Source organism: Suricata suricatta, chromosome 6, assembly GCF_006229205.1.
Source record: "Suricata suricatta isolate VVHF042 chromosome 6, meerkat_22Aug2017_6uvM2_HiC, whole genome shotgun sequence".
NCBI lineage: Eukaryota > Metazoa > Chordata > Mammalia > Carnivora > Herpestidae > Suricata > Suricata suricatta.
Genome location: NC_043705.1, coordinates 68,455,240 through 68,472,300, shown reverse-complemented (window position 1 = coordinate 68,472,300; position 17,061 = coordinate 68,455,240). Strand labels below are relative to the sequence as shown.

The window sequence follows — 17,061 nt, the reverse complement described above, 5'->3', positions numbered from 1 at the left end:
ACATTTTGGAGAAACTTAATCATAGAGTAATTAGGCTTGAATTCTTACAAAAACTTACAATTAATGGGATCTTTTATATAACTTTTCTTGTTTGATTTAAAGTACCATGTAGGTTATAGAAACTTAAATATGGATTTAATTAGAATTGTTTTATGATTTTAATGAGTCTTAAAAATCTTTTGATGAGCAGCTTGTATAATTATGGTATTTAAAATGATTGGGTAAATGCATACTTTTATAATTTACCTTTCAGGAAACGGTATATTTTGGAGGCTATTTTCTGCATGATGAATTGTTTCATTTTATGTGTAGTTCTTGTGGGGATGGGTGCTTAGTCCTGCCCCTAATCACTGAAATGTTTTTCCCTAGAATGAAATTAAACTTTCATGGAATCAAAAGCATCAGGCGGTAGTCCAATATTAAATTTAATCACAGAAATATTTTTTTTATTATAAAGAAGACTGAACCACTAGTAAAGCTTTTATCTGGGCATTCCGTTTTCCTGCAGAATCAACAAGTACCAACAAGCTATCTGAAGACAAGCTCTTTTTCTAAAGAAAAGTAATTTTAGGGAAATGACTTGAAATTTAAAAAGTGACATGCGGTACTGAGTTGTCAACTTTTTAATATACTGTCAAAACAACTAGAAATGAGTACTTTCAATAAACCTGCAAAATTTTTAAATTAGAGAAGGAAAACATTACTTTCTTCTCTTTGAGTAGGTCCCATCCCAACTGATACTAAACCAGATTACCTATTTGATCTTTTCCTGATGATTTAAAAACAGTGTATTAAATAAGTAATATTAGGACATATGTTTGCATTTTCCATTATTAATGTCATTATTATGTTATGTCCTTATGTTCTATCCTTCACTTTCCAGTCAGGGGAAATTACTTACATGTGCTTGAAAATCAATCAGTGCAGTTCACCATATCACAAAAGTATGGGAGAAAAACCATAGAGTCATTGCAATAGATGTAGAAAAACCTCTGATGAAACCATTGCATGATAAAAACTCTCAGCGAACTTGGAATAAAAGCCAAGTTACTCAATTTGATTAAGGGAGACTGTGAAAAACCTACAGCTAACATCAGACTCTAGGATCAAGAACAAAGCAAGGAGGTCTTTTAGTTAACATTTACCGAAGGTCCTATCCAGTGCAATAAGACAAAAGAATAAAAGACATGCAAAAAGGAAAGGGAGAAATAAAGCTATCCTTATTTGCAGATGACATGATGGTATAAGTATAAAAGTTTAAAGAATTCACAATATAGCTATTAAATCTAATGACTTAGTTTAAGAAGATTGCAGGATACAGGGTCATGATAAAAACCACTATTTCTGTATACTAGTAACAATTGACTATGAAAAATTTTATATTTTATTTTATTTATTTGTTCTTTATTTTTGAAAGAGAGAGAGAGTGAGGACGAACTGGAGAGAGAGGCAGAGTTAAAGAGAAAGAGAACCTTAAGAAGGCTCCAAGCTCAGCATGGAGCCTGCCACAGGGCTTGATCCTATGACCTTCAGGCCATGACCTGAGCCAAAGTCAAGAAGTTAGTTAGATGCTCAACCGAATGAACCACCATAAAAATTTTTTTTAATCTCTACTTAAAATAGCATAAAAATACTCAGGAATTATTTTTTTTAAAGATGTGCAAGACCTGAACATTAAATTCTCTAATTCTCTATATTCTTGGTATCTAAATTCTATGCAGCCCCAATCAAAATCCAAACAACATTCTTTGAAGAAACTGACATGAATTTTTATGTTAAAAAGTAAAAAGAGCTCAGAATATCTAAAACAATTTTGAAAAAGGAAGACAAAGTTGAAAAGTTGAAGGAATGTTGTCACCTGATTTGAATACTTAGTATAAAGCTACACTTACATGATCAATTCATTTTTCAGCAAGGTAATTCCATGGAGAGAAAATAATCCTTTCGACACATGGCACTAGAACAACTGGATATCTGTATGGGGAGAAATATTAGCTTGATCATTATCTTTCATAATAATTAACTCAAAATGAATCTTAGGCTTAAATATGAGAACCTAAACTATTACACTTAAGAAAAAAAGAAAAAAAGGGAAATCTTTGTGACACTAAGTTAGGCAAACTTCCTTAAATACAAGAAATGGAAACGATAGAAGAAATAAAATGGATTCTCGTCAAGATTAAAAAATTTTGTTCCTTCAAAAGACTTAGTTAAAAAAACAAAACAAAACAAAAACACAAAGTATGGAAGGAAATTTTCACAGAACACTTCTGGCAAAAAACTAGAATCTAGAATATATAAAGAATTTTTACAACTCAGTAAGACAAAAACAACTACATTTTTTAAATGGGGGAAAGACTAAACAGACACTTAAAAAGATGATAAAACAGAGGTAAAGGTATTCAATATCACTAGTTGTCAGAGAAGTGTAAATTATAACCACATGAAATACTAATACTTACTAGAATAGCTAAAATTAAAAGGACTGACAACAGTAGGTGTTGATGTGGAATAAGTGGAACTTCCATACATTGCTACAATGAAAAACATTATTGCCATTTTGGAAAACAGTCTAAAAGTATTTCATAAAGTTAAATATATATTTATTGTAAAACTCAGCTATTCTACTTCTTGGTATTTAATGCAGTGAAGTAAAAACAAATGCTTATAGCCACATTATTCATAACAGCTAAAAGAGAAGCAGGCCTAACCCTAAAATCTATCAACTGTTGGATGGATAATCAAAGTGTGGTATATCCCCTATGATAAAAATACTATTCAGCAATAAAAGGAAAAATATTAATAACTCACAACATGAGCAGATCTCAAAAATGTGCTAAGTGAAAGATTTTAAAAACAAAAGGATAGGTGCTATATGATTCCAATAATATGAAATTCTAGAAAAAGCAAAACTATGATAACAGAAAGTAGTTCAGATACTGCCTACAGCTAGAATTGGGAAATGACAGTACAAAGAGGTATGAGAAAACTTTTTAGGATGAGGAAATTCTGTATCTCAATTGTGGAGGTTCAGTCAATTTAATTGTATGAGATTAACAAAATTCATTAAATTGTTCACTTCAAATTAATGAATTTTACTGCATGTAAATAACACTGTTATTCATATACATATTTATTTTTTATTCATTCATTCATTCACTTATTTATTTTATGTAGGTAGTTTCCAAGAAAGCCATGGTATAATTTAGATGAGGTCTCTTATCTGTACTATATTCTTTCATTTTTAAAAATTTGTACTAAAAATTTTTCCTCAACTACAGGATTAAAAATCATGCTTAGTTAAAAGGTCTACAAATATAAACCACTAGTCATTTAACTACTTAGTTTTGGGCCTCCTGTGGCCTATTCCATAAAAAGAAAATATCTATCTAAAAGTTTTAGAAATGAGTCAGACTCCTTTGTAATGAAAACACTGCTCTTAAGAACGTATTCATAGGATCCTGGGTTTTGTAACGGAAGGATAATCAGATAGAAGTACATCTGTGATTTTTGTTTTCTTCATTTTTTAGACTGTAATAATTCTACCTGATAATGTATATGATAGTGACTATTGGGAAACATGCAGTTAAGTAAGCTTACAAATAATGCTTCATTGAAAAGGGCAACATGATTTTCCTGTTGCAATTATCAGAGCAACTAAGAAGTATGTTCTTAATTGCCTTTCTGTGTACCTCTTGAAATGACTTTTTCTCAACCTCACCCACCCTAGTGGTCCATTTAATGAACTTTATACAAAACTACTTATTTCACTAATAGGAAGTCAAATGTTGCAAAAAACAGAAACATCTACTGAATACAAGTCAATATATTAACCAAAGGTCATCTTCTCAATATGGCTATGAAAATGCCCAATCTATTTCTTCTTTTGGCTTCCACTTACTCTTTCTTAAAGAATTACCCTTCAACATTTTGATTTAACTTTACTGTTGTATTATCCGAGCTAATATTAAATTACTACACAGAAAATTTCTAGACCTTTGGAACTAATCAATCTATTGAAGATAATCATCTTAAATGAATGACTGTAACCTAAGAGATGTTATCTAAGTATCAAATAAATTATCTACTTATTTTTACTTTGTTTCATATTTATTATATTTAAGTTTTTGAGTAATTATTTTCTTTAAAAAGAAAACAAAATCCTCCTAGCTATTCTGTACTGAGCAAATTTACTAGCACATTCTGGATCAGATATTTCCATCTAAATGTCCAAATATATAAGTAGGATTAATTAAGAAAAGACTTTTTTTTTCAAATATTTGATGGTCTTGGTTTTAAAATTTTAACTGGAGAGTTTAATTGAACTTTTGTAATTTCATACAAATAAACTAGATTAAATTGGTTGTATGATCGAATCTCCACAATCAAGACACAGTAGACTTCCTCACCCTAAAGAGTTTTTCTCCTGTGTGTCTCCTGGGTAACAGTTTACATTTTTGGCTCTAGGTAGTAATTCACCTATCATGGGAGATGGTCTTCATTTGAGCTGTTTTAGAGGATAAATTTTACTAATGGATATGAGTTAAAGAGATATCAGTATGGCTTAGGGAAGAACTTTCTAACAATTAGATGTTAACTATTCATGAATTAGGAAGGTCTGACTACTTGGAAATTTAAGTCAATGCCTCATACATAGTCTCTTTCCCTTCTAGTGCTCTCTGACTCTCCTGTAAGCTTTGAGAGGGCATGGTCTAGTTACTCATTTCTGAGTAACTCTAAATAACTCTTCAGGTTTTTGTTTCAAACAGTTGGTGAAAAGTCTTTATGTGTTACCACAGTGTTGTTGTATTTTCCTGGTGTATACTGTGTTAGATTTGTTTTCTTTGATGATTTTGATGATTGAGAATGTTGTAATGACTTGGGAGTCACCATCATTTCTGAACATGAATCATTACTGATGAAACTGTCAGTGTGGAACAGGAGGGAGTTTACATCCTGTAATTGGCTTTTTAAAAAACAATGTCCTGCTCTCAGCTTTCTTTGTTTTCATTTCTCTCTCTTCCATCTGACCCCCTGACCCTGTGGACTCCTCTTTCCAGTCTGTCCCCAATTCCATCAACTGGCTTGCCAATCTGAACCTGTACTGGTTAAAAATGCCAGTGCTCTTTCCTCCTTGTTTTCATGTCTTCTAACCAGAGTTTTAAATTTACTTTTTCTTCTTCCTATTCAACAATTCCTTACCCTCCTCCCTAAATCTTACCCTTATTATAGGCATGCATGGATTATTTCAACAACAGCCTCCTTGTTTCCAGTCTCCCCAATAATGACTCACCTTTGTATTTCACTGTCAGACTAAGCTTATACTAATTCAGGTTTTCATTTCTCAGCTCAAGAACTTGCAGTGATTTCCTACTTCATAAAACCTTCTTTGGCAGCTCCCATCCATATTAACCTTTTTTTCATATCCATACCTTTTTAAAGTTCTAATGAATGGAGAATGCTTTGCTCTCAGTGACTCCTCCATTTTTACATGTTAGCTCTATCTCTGCTGGAGGGCCAAGACGAGATTTTATATTGAATTTGTTTACTTACCATTTTACAAATGGTAAGTAAAATTCAGGGCACACAGTACAAAACTTTCCTAACTTTACTTTTCATGTATATTTTCCCACTAACTATATATTCCATAGGTAAACTATTTCAACACCTACAGATTGGCTTATTTATCATCCATTCATTGTCCTTAAAATCTCTTACCTCTTCTTTTTTTTAAATCATCTTCCCTCTTCTTTTATCTGAAATGTAAATACTATTCATTACTTTATGAAGCTCCTATATCAGTGAGGAAAGAAAATTATAAAAACCAAGGTATGCATCATCTATAACTATATAAAGCTACTCTTAACTATTAAAGGTTTCGTACAGTTTAAAAATTAAAAATGGCCTAAACTTATTAAAAACATAAAATAAAAATCCACAAACCCCTGTCTGCAGTTCTGAGACACAAAAGCTCTTAGCTGAAAGTTTTTATAAATTTATAGTCTTAATTCACTCCACTTAAAATGAATGTTTTGCTGCAGATATATTAATGTGTTTGGTATACGGCACTACCCTAGACTGGTAGGAATGTTACTTAAAAAACAGAATAAACACTGTATTACCTTTCTAAATTTTAAATAAGTCTAAATTCTGAAAATGACCTCATTGGCTTCTGGTAAGGCATTGTAGGCTTGTAATACATTTGTATAGTTCTGCAAGGCCCTTCATTAAATCATATCATTTAATCCTCCAAATAAGGTTATAAAGCAGCTATTACTAGTATTCCTTTCCTTTTCTAGATTAGGAAACTACGTTGCAGAAATATTAGGTGACCTGACGGTCAGTGATAAGGCTAAAACTCCTTTTTCTACTTTTTAAGTCCTATACCCTTTTCTATGCCAATACCTTAAACAGATGTTTTGGAATCTCTACTTTTTAAGAATCATAATAAACAGCCCTAGGAATTTATATGAATTCGAATCTATTCTTCTCCAGAACATGCAGTCTAGGCACAACTGAACTGGCCAGCTTGCAGCGGTGAATGGAGAGCTGTTGAGTATTAATTGCTCACACAAGACCAGGATACAGGAACAATCCTTCCAGGCACTTAGAATTTGAGAAAAAATGAAATAAAGGAATTACTAGGGCATTTGATTCAGTAGCTATAGGTAGAATGTATGGTGGGCACCCAAAAGCATGTGGAATCAATAGAGGAGAAACATTTAATATGTAGTTTCTTCATAAATTCAGAGAAGCATTTAAATGTATGGATATATATCTCTAAATCAAACTTTATATATTCTTTGATATATATCCATCAATAAGTCATCAGAATCCTCCAGGCTGTGTAGCTAATTAAGCATACCCTCAGCTTTAGAAGTATATGTGATATAATGTTAGGTATGCTATAAAGATACTCAGTGTGTTAGATTATTGGAATAATGATCTCTCCATGAATCACAACTCCAAGCATCTCACAGTTTCTCTGAGCTTGGCCAAATGACTTGCTTTGGTCCATGGATATCAGCAAATGTGGTAAGAGCAGAATCTTGATAAATACTTACATTAGGGCTGTGGTCTTCAAATCTTGAAACCACCACACTGTGAAGAGACTGGTGTGAAAGGCCATATAGAGACCCAGCTGTCCAGTTGAGCTGCCAATAGCCACATAAGTGAGTCTAGGCAGGACAAAGCTGTACAGAGCTGTGAGAAATGATAAATTGTGTTGTTTTAATTCACTAAATTTGGGGCGGTTTGTTACATAGAAAACTGATACACTTAGCTGGCAGTTTTTCATTTGAGCAGTCCCTTCATTCTGACATAAATAGATAACAAAGACTAAATTTGCTCTGACCTGTGCATTTAAAGTCTAATCCTTTATAAAGACTTTATGCAAATATATATGTATATATATATATGTGTGTGTATATATATATATAAGCATTTTTAAAAATTAATGTAACAGTATTACATCTACACATAAGCTTCTTAAATATTTACCTATATAAACAATAGGAGATTTTGTTGACCATGAAGAAGATGCAGTATTTATTTCTTTTGGAATAAGAACAGAAAGCAGGTAAAATATTAACATAAAGATTTGAGGTGTATGTTTGTATGAAGGTTAATTTGTTTATAGGCAGAAAAAAATAGAGAAAATATAAATGGGATAGCAAGTAGGCTGGCTTTCTACAATGAGAATGCCTCTAAGAAAATGGCAAAGGAATTTCTTGAGTAGAGAAATTATGTGTCTCAGGCATGCTTACTCTCTAAGTGTCTAACTTGTTGCTTGGCCCTTTGTAAATATCTAATAAATACCCAATAGATGAATAACTACCAAATGAAGCTATATATAATAGAAATGATAGGCAAACATTTCTGAATCCTCATGTTTAGAGTTGAAAACCAAAACTGCATCAAATTTAGAATACTCATAGAAGAGTCATTACAGTTTTGTAGAAACAAAATTTCTTTAGTTTCCATATTTTAGAGTTTGGAATGAGCCAAATCACATTTAAATTCCAGCTTGGTAACTAGTCAGATGAGTGGCCTGATACAAATTACAAAAAAAAAAAATCACATTTTCTTCTAAAAATATTTACTTATTTATCTATCTTTTATTTAATTTTTTCTTTTTATTGGATGGAACTGGAGGGTATTATACTAAGTGTTCTATTTATTTTTGAGAGCAAGACAGAGCACAAGTGGAGAAGGGTCAGAGGGAGGGAGAAACAGAATTGGAAGCAGTCTCCAGGCTCTGAACTATCAGCACAGAGCCTGATTTGGGGCTCAACCTCACAGACCACAAGATCATGACCTGAGCTGGTCAAATGCTGAACCAACTGAGCCACCCAGGCACCCCTCGAATCACAGTTTTTTTAACCATAAAAATGAGAATGATAATATTTATTCTGAATAGTTGTTTTAGGATTAAATGAGATAATATATAGAAGGCATATCAGCACCCAAAGCATGGTAATCCTTCTTTGCTCTGCTTCCTCTCTTCTTCATTCCGTCCTTAACATCTATAAAAGCTTTCCAAGAAGCAAAGTCTAGCTGTACTTTTGGTGTCGTCTGCACCTGCATCAGAAAAAATAAAACAAGGGGAGCCTGGGTGGCTCAGTCAGTTGAGCATCCAACTTTGGCTCAGGTTATGATCTCACGGTGTGTGAGTTAAGCTGTCTCAGCTGACAGCTCAGAGCCTGCAGCCTGCTTCAGATTCTGTGTCTCTCTCTCTCTCTCTCTCTCTGCCCCTTCCCACCCTTGCATGCATTCTCTCAAAAAAAATAAATAAATAAACAATAAGCAAAAAGAAAAAAACAAAATGAAAAAATTTGTTTTTCTGCGCTCAGGTACATTAAGAACATTTGGGGAAGAGCAAGAGGAATATGAGCTTTAAGAAAGGCTGTAACTACTAAGAATCTGTTCTGTATCTCTCACTGTGCTACTGTTGATTCATAAGTATGAGGTACTTCCCTAAGTTCTGATATTGTTGGAATAATCGATCTAATCCTGTCCTTGAAAAGCCAGGGGACAACACAGTAGGAGAGAAAGATATCTACCAAATAACTGAAACTAATCTTTCAAGGTATATAACATTAGAAGTAAATAATCAACCTAGTTCTGTATTATCATAAAAGATAAAAATGGGATAGCTTGCCTGGAGGAAGCAGAAGAGGAGACTGGAAACAGAGGTGGACAGAGAAAACTTGGCTGGATATTTCAACTTATATCTCGAAAGATCAGTAGTGTACAGGGGAAATTACCTATTCTCTGGAATGTGCAAAGAGGGATAGATGTGAGCCAGCAGAGTCTGCAGTAAGAGCTGAAGGCCCTACTAAGGAGTAAGATGGAAGGAGCATAATGGTAAATGAGGCAAGGGATTGTATGTTCTGATAAGGAGTTTAAACATCATTCTGTCAGCAGTGGTGAGTCACTAAAAGAGAGGCAACTAGGCTTTGGTCTGAGGAGGTGAAGTCAGTTCCCTGCAGGAGGTGTCTAGAAGGCAAAGAGATGAACAAAGGCCTGTTAGACTTAACCTGTAGACCTAATTTGTCCCTCACTAAATATAGTCTAAATAAAATGAAAACCTTTAAACTCTTGGGACTTTTCCATCTTTAGCCAGTGTTATACTACAAAGTATAAATGGATGGGTCAATGTTGCAACTCTTCCCACACTATCAAGTTTTTAAAATATGTTGGTTTCCATTCTCCTTACATTGATGTTGGATTGTTCTCTTCTAGCTCTCCTCCTCGCTGGATACGCAACGGCATGTCTTACAGAAGTCATACGTTAGGTTAATAAAGCAATTATTTAATTGACTTTAATTTCATTGGCATTCCTATTAGCTGAAGGAAAGGGGTTCAATCACTGTTTACATTTGTAAAGCCAATATTATGGTTCAAATTATGGCCTTCGGATGAATTTGAAAATTGAAGCCTGATAATCCTTAAAGCAATATTTACAGAGGACTCTTTGTCTTTGTAAAGAATAAAGGGAATGGAAACAAGAGCACATTAAATCAGAGGGGCTTTTAAATATTCATTTTGCAATCAGCTTCACCAGTTTCCAGGCCACTATCTAACTTCATAATTCTCTTTATGGAAAAATAGCAAATCCTTGCTTTAATTATCCTATGAAGTATAAATTATTGCTTTGCATTCTTTTTTCTGATTCTTGAGTACAGGAATTCCAGATATAATGCTTATGATGCAAATATTCTTTCTCAAAAGAAGTATCTTGGGAGATAGTGTTAAAATTACTAATTTGAAAATGCAGGCAATTTGAACATGTAGCTTTTGATTGAAAATGGGCTCTACTAAACAGTCCCTAATAAAATCTCTTCCGATAAAACTCCAGCTCCAAAATCAATCAATATATCTGTTGTCAGTGGTTTTCCATGAATCACAAGATAATAAAAATAGTCTAGATGTAGAAAGCTCTCCTACTTTGAAGACGAATGATTCAAAGAACCCAAATGGTGCTTGTGAAGAGTCTCCAGTTTAAAGAAAAGTAAAAATAACTCTGGAAACACACACACACACACGTAATATGCATAATATGGACATAATACCAAAATGTTAGAACATTCTTCCTGGTATATCCTCAGTAGACAGAAGGCATAGCCTTTGTGAACAAGCCTTTGGTTACAATCTGTAAAGGCAAAAAAGAGAAACAATGAGATATAACAAGAGGCCAAAGTGAAAATGGAAGTGGATAATATTTGGGGGTGAGAGTAATGACTTAAAGTGGCACTAAAGAAAATGAAATTAATAATATGTATAACACTTATTTTCAAGAAAGAGGATAACATTTAAAACATCCATGCAGGAAAAGAGTAAAGCAGATTACCTAAAAAGGAACAAACATTAGGGTGGCCTTAAACTTCAGGCAGCAATGCCATGAGATGATGGCATATATACGGCATTTTAGCACAAGACATTAACGCTGGGACACTACTCTTAACTAAAGTACAAAGCTTTTCCAGATTTCACCAGTTTTTCCACTAATGTCCTTTTGTTGTTCCTGGAGCTCATGCTGCGTTTCGTTGTCATTTCTCCTTCATCTTCTCCAGTCTGTGGCAGTTTCTGAATCTTTGTATCTCATGGCTTTAACACTTTCGGAGGTTCATGGTCAGTTCTTTTGTGGACTATGCCTCAACTTGGGTTTGTCTGATGCTTTCTCATGATTAGTTTAAGACTGTGCATTTTTGAAGGGGTGCCTGCCTGGCTCAGTCGTTTAAGTGGTTAAGCATAGGACTTCGGCTCAGGTCAGGACCTCATGGTTTGTGAACTTGAGCCTCCCATCAGGCTGTCGGTGCAGAGTCTGCTATAATCCGCTGTCCCCTTCTCTTTCTCTCTCTCTTCCCTGCCCCAATCATGCACTTGTGCACTCTCTCAAAAATAAACATAAAAAAAGGGTGCATTGGGAAGGAAAGTCATAAAAGGAAAGTCACATGCCCCTCTCAGTGTATCACATCAGGGATTTAATAGTACCAGGATGTCTGATTACTGGTGATATTACTCTTGGTCACTTGATTAAGCTGGGGTTTGTTAGGATTCTTTACCATTGTTACTATTTTTCCTTTATAATTTTTAAATATTTGGGGGAGATACTTTGATCTAATGCTAATATCCTATTTTTGCATACATTTTCACCCACTAATCTTAGTGTACATTGTGTGTGGCAATTGTGATATTTTAATAATAATTGCTATTTCCCTCAATCTTTTATATTTATCAAGGGGAATCATTATTTATAACTTCTCCCCATTTATTCAATTGTTTATTTACATTAGTATGGATTCATGAATATTTATTTTATTATGGAGTTATCATCCAGTGCTGTCGTTATTTGTCTTGTTGCTCAAGTTGTTCCAACTGTGGCAACTGGCAGCTTTTTCAGGATGGCTCACAGGCCCTTTTGATATGCTCCCATCTTTTCTTTCTCCTTCTTACTTTCTGATAATCTGGGCTCATATTGTGTTTTCCCTGCCCCAGCCCTAGAGTCAGATATTATCCCCAAGGAGTCACATGTCTTTCATTGGAGAATGGAATTTAAAGCCAAGATTTAGGTGCTGGCTTTGCTCATTGCTACTGGGGCACATGCTAGACCTCCTCAGTGGACAAATCTAAGAAATACATGTACGGATACTGGCTCACGCATATACACCTATCAGAGTTCATTTCTGTGTCATTTACATGCACATTAAAAAGAATAATTTCATACTGATATCTCCAATTTTAATCCAATACCATAGAGCTCATTCTAGCCTTCCTCAAATTTTTGTAATTTCTTCCTCTGATAGTAAGATACCTGACTCCCATTTTCTATAATTTACTTGTTAACTCAAACCCCAGTATATAAGCATAAATAAAAATAACTTTAAAAGATCTAAAAAATCTCTAAAATCTAAAACAATCTAAAATATAAAAGAGGAGTTTTAGATTTTCTAATCTATATTTCTATAAGAAACAAATTAGCAACTAGACAACAATGTGTGTGAATAGGTCTTTTTGTCCTTAGCCTTAAAGTATTCAATACGGCTTTCTCTCCAGAGTTTCTTTGCTTAGCTCCTTTCTCCCCCTTCCCTTTAGTGTAGTTATGTGATTCAATTGTGATAGAGCTAGATGCTTTTGTGGCCATCTGCATTCCGTATTTGCCCCCGCCTCCCAGGTCTTGTGGTTTTCATACAATAAATTTCACCCTTAGTTGTGTGCAGATCTGTGCATTTTGACAAATGCCTATCATTATACTTCCCTACATAACAGTTTCATCATCCTCCAAAATGAGATTTACCCCTTTATGGATAAGGTCTCCTCTCATTCACAATCCTTGGCAACCATGGATATGTTTTCCCTTCTGTAGTTTCACCTTTTAAGAGTATCATGTAAAATAAAGTCACACAATAGGGGAGGCACCTGGGTTGCTCAGTCATTAAGCATCTGGCTTCTGCTCAGGTCATGATCTCGCTGTTCCTGAGTCCAAGCCCCACGTGTGGCTTTGTGCTGACAGCTCAGAGCCTGGAGCCTGCTTCGGATTCTGTGTCTCCCTCTCTCTCTGCTCCTCCCCAACTCGTGCTCTCTCTCTTTCTCAAAAATAAACATTAAAAAATTTAATAAAATCACACAACATAGAGCCGCTGTCTTTAGCACATACAGTCTTTCTTCTTTCACTTAGGAAAATGCATTTAAAATTCACCCAACCTGTTGTATGAGCCAATAGTTCCTTTCCTTCTCATGGTGGAGTAATAGTCCAGTGTATAGCAGGACTTAAGGACACCTGTGTAGTTTATAGCTTTGGACTACTGTGAATAAAGTTGCCATAAGCATTTGTTTATAGGGTCTTGTGTAAGTGTAAATTTCCCCTAAATTACCAAAATACTTCCCAAAGTGGCAGTACAATTCTGTATTCCCATTGGTCTATGGCATTTTAAGGCAGAAACCTGTAACCTAAGAATTACATGCCCTCCTAGATATTGTTTATATGTGATGGTAACAAAATTCTCAATTACTGAAGAATTTAAAAATTATAGCACCAAATGCTCCTCTTGAAAAAAAAATTACTTACAGTTATACTTTAGCTGAGAGAGAGCAAGCAAGAGAGGTCATAATTAAGAACTTAGAAAAGGGCATCTGGGTGGCTCAGTTGGTAGATTCTGACCTCATCTCAGGTCATGATCCAATGGTTCATGGGTTCGATCCTCACATTGGGCTCTGTGCTGAATGCTTGCTCAGAGCCTGGAGCCTGCTTCAGATTCTGTGTCTCCTGCTCTGTCAGCCCCTCCCCACTCGTGCTCTGTCTCTCAAAAACAAATAATAAAATGTAAAAAAAGGTCATAAAAAAGAACTTAGGAAAAAGACATTCCTAATAAACAACATCTTAAAGAAAAAAATGAAGTATCCTTTCTTCTCATAAAAAAGGGGATCTCTAGAAAGATCACATCATGTAATACTAATTATATGCACTAAGCTCATTAAAATCAAGCAGGGATGGAATTCCCAATGTTGTTATTCAGCATTATTCTAGAATTTCTGGCTGGTGCCATAACACACAAATCAGAAATAATGGAATAACTGGAGGGGAAAAGGAAAAAGTCATTAGTAATTGCAGAGAATATTTCTTAGAAAGCTCAAAAATGCCATGTAAAATCCTTTTAAACAGAAATTTGTAAGGCTGTGAAATACAAACAAAACAAAAACAAAAAAACCCAAAACCCTATCAAAAAATGTCAATATACCAATAAGAAACAGAAGAGATATTGGAAAAATTATCTGAATAATACTAACATATGTACCACAAAATCTCTAGGAATAATTCTAATCAAAATATGCAGGAAACATATAGAATAAACTATAAAAATTATTAAAGAACCTGAATATTGACTTTTACAGTAATGCCACTCATTCATTTTATTTGGTTACTTGTCCAAAATTTGCCTTTGCCACAGATAAAGTTTCCATAAAGGAAGGAGCAATAATTATCATATTCATTGTTATCCCCTGTGCTTAATGTAATTCCTCATAGTAGACAGTCCAAAAATATTCATTTCAATATACCAGTGTTTTGTTTAGTAATCTGTTTTATAAAATTTGTATAGCTCCTAAGATACATTTACTAAGTAGCTGAGTCATTTTTGAAAGGAGACGAGATTGTTATTTACCATCGCCTAGCAAATTATGATTCCCATCCATTTGACCACAGACAGCATCATGGCTCATGGCTTGAAGCATGGGCACCCATAATCCTGCATTAGTATCTTTCTGCACTTTCTTTCTGTAATATTAACACATTCCACCACACAACACCAAGAATTTCAAAGCTTAGGGGCATTTAGGGGATTTTAGAAAGGGCTCTTCTCTATAAAAAGGTTGGCTGTACTTCATCAAATCAATTTTCATATCCCACAGGCAATGCTAGGTCAGAAGCAAATGAATGGGAATAGAATTCTAATTATTGAAAATTTGAGTTATTAAAAAAGAGAAAAACCCAGCAAAGAAACCCAAAAAAAGATTTTAGGAACAGGTAAAGTGAAATATTTCACAGTATGCAATTTGAGCCTTTTATCTGGAATCTTTTCTCCTTCTGTATAATATAGAATTTCGATTAATGATTCACAGTATTCTATTGCTTGACAGCTTAATTTCATTTCATAATTAGGTTGACACTTTTCCCATAATATTTGATTGCTAACATTTCCCTATATTTTAAAAATAATGAAATACTATTATAAAATTGGTTAAATTTGGCTGAATAGCTAAACCACAGCTGAAGATACAGCATTTTCTTGATTATCCTTATCATTTTCCAGTGTTTTATTATCTCTGGGCATGTATGTATTTGTATTTTTATGTGTTTGCTGGGGGTGAGGATACTGTATAGTAATTTCCATGTTGTGCTCTTAAATAGGGACTTCCTATGAACACTAATAATGGTAATGTCATAGTTATTTACTGAGAAACTAATCTGGATTCTATGGAGGTGTGTTGAGGTTTTGTGAAAATGAAATTAGAGATGCAGCATATATCAGCAGTAATGAATCTGTTTATGTTGTATAAAGCACGGTTAGGTTGAGGAAAAACAATTTTTCAAATGCAGTGCTTTTTCATGGTCAAGTGTTTATCCCACTGGGCCATTAATGTACTCCATTCCCAAAGTATTTTTCCAGAAGAGTTCATCTTCTAGCTAATGTGAAAGAAGAACTGGCCATGACAAGCATTTTACCTTTTTTTTTTAAATGATAATTCTTAATTGTTGAGTAAGATCCTGTTGAGTAGGCTCCATCACCTGTAAATGAAATGGCTGGCAAAGACCTTGTTGTTCATAGCTTAATTTACAACAAAATTAGGTATATTAAACATCATTAGACATTATTGGTTCTACTTCATATTGTTAGATCAATGATAGATTTTAATAGTAAAAAAATTTAATAAATTTTATGGGGAAATGAAAATTGTAACATAGCAGCAGGAACTCATTACAATGAGTTCATCAATGAAGATGGCCTCTTAATGTCAACTGCCTATAACTGAATTTGACTTACTGCATTTTGGCCAAATTCATAGGCTATGGCAAATAGAATAGCTGAGCAAGATATAAAATATTAGAAAGATTTTGTTCAATAAATATATCAGTCTCCTAGCTGGTTTTATTTTTTAATGCTTCCTAGCTTCCTAAGGAAAAAAAAATTCAACCTAAAATAAAAACAATTTTTAATGTTTGTTTATTTTTGAGAGACAGAGTGTAAGCAGGGTAGGGGCAGAGAGAGAGAGAGAGAGAGAGAGTATGAATCGGAAGCAGGCTCCAGGTTGCTTCGGGCACAAAGCCCAATGCAAGGCTCGACCTTACCAAACAGGAGATCATGATCTGAGCCAAAGTCAGATGCTTAACTGAGCCACCCAGGCATCTCTAAAGCTTGTATAGTTAAGTACAGAAGAAAGCTGTTTAACTCAGCCAACAAATGAGTTCCTTTTGAAAATTAATTTCAGTACTAGTCAACTCGTACATTTGAAGTTAGAATTTAGAATTTAAATTAGGGAGATAAAGTCAGAAAAGAGCAATAAAGCCGTACTGTGGGGCTATGAAGGTGAGGAAGAAGGTTGTCCAAAGTAGTAAGGCCTTCTTTCAGGATATTAGGTGGTTGTATTGGATTTTTCACCAGGCAGTCATAGAAAGAGGTAACACAGCACATGACTTACTTTAGTGTACAAAAACTCTGGAAATGTCAGGCAGAATTTTCTGTATGTGGTGATCACTGTGGTGCACCTACTGCAATAATAAAGTATTATTAGATATAATCACACCTTAAGCTGTGATGACACATGTTAAAATGACTATAAGCAGTTGAAAGGGAAAAAGAGTCAAAGATAGTTATCTGGAAGCAATGAGATAAGGATGTTTGGAGAAATAATCTATTCTCTGGAGAATGATATGATTGTAGGGTATGAAAGATAATTTGGAAGATAAGATAAGGTGAGATAAAGGTGAGATAATTTGGAAGATAAAATAAAGGGCCAGTTTCTAATTAAATTAACAGCATATATAGGATTTTACTCAGGGAA

At 34.2% G+C, this 17,061-nt stretch overlaps 1 long non-coding RNA gene across 1 annotated transcript; it reads right to left on the bottom strand.

Annotated features, from left to right (window-relative positions):
* Positions 1-1,824: 1,824 nt before the first annotated feature.
* On the bottom strand, positions 1,825-16,770 carry LOC115294650. The gene is made up of 5 exons (XR_003910036.1): positions 16,699-16,770; positions 10,575-10,654; positions 7,065-7,203; positions 5,719-5,756; positions 1,825-1,974 (listed from the first exon to the last, which is right to left on the bottom strand). It is a non-coding gene; the product is annotated as an uncharacterized LOC115294650 (long non-coding RNA).
* Positions 16,771-17,061: the final 291 nt, after the last annotated feature.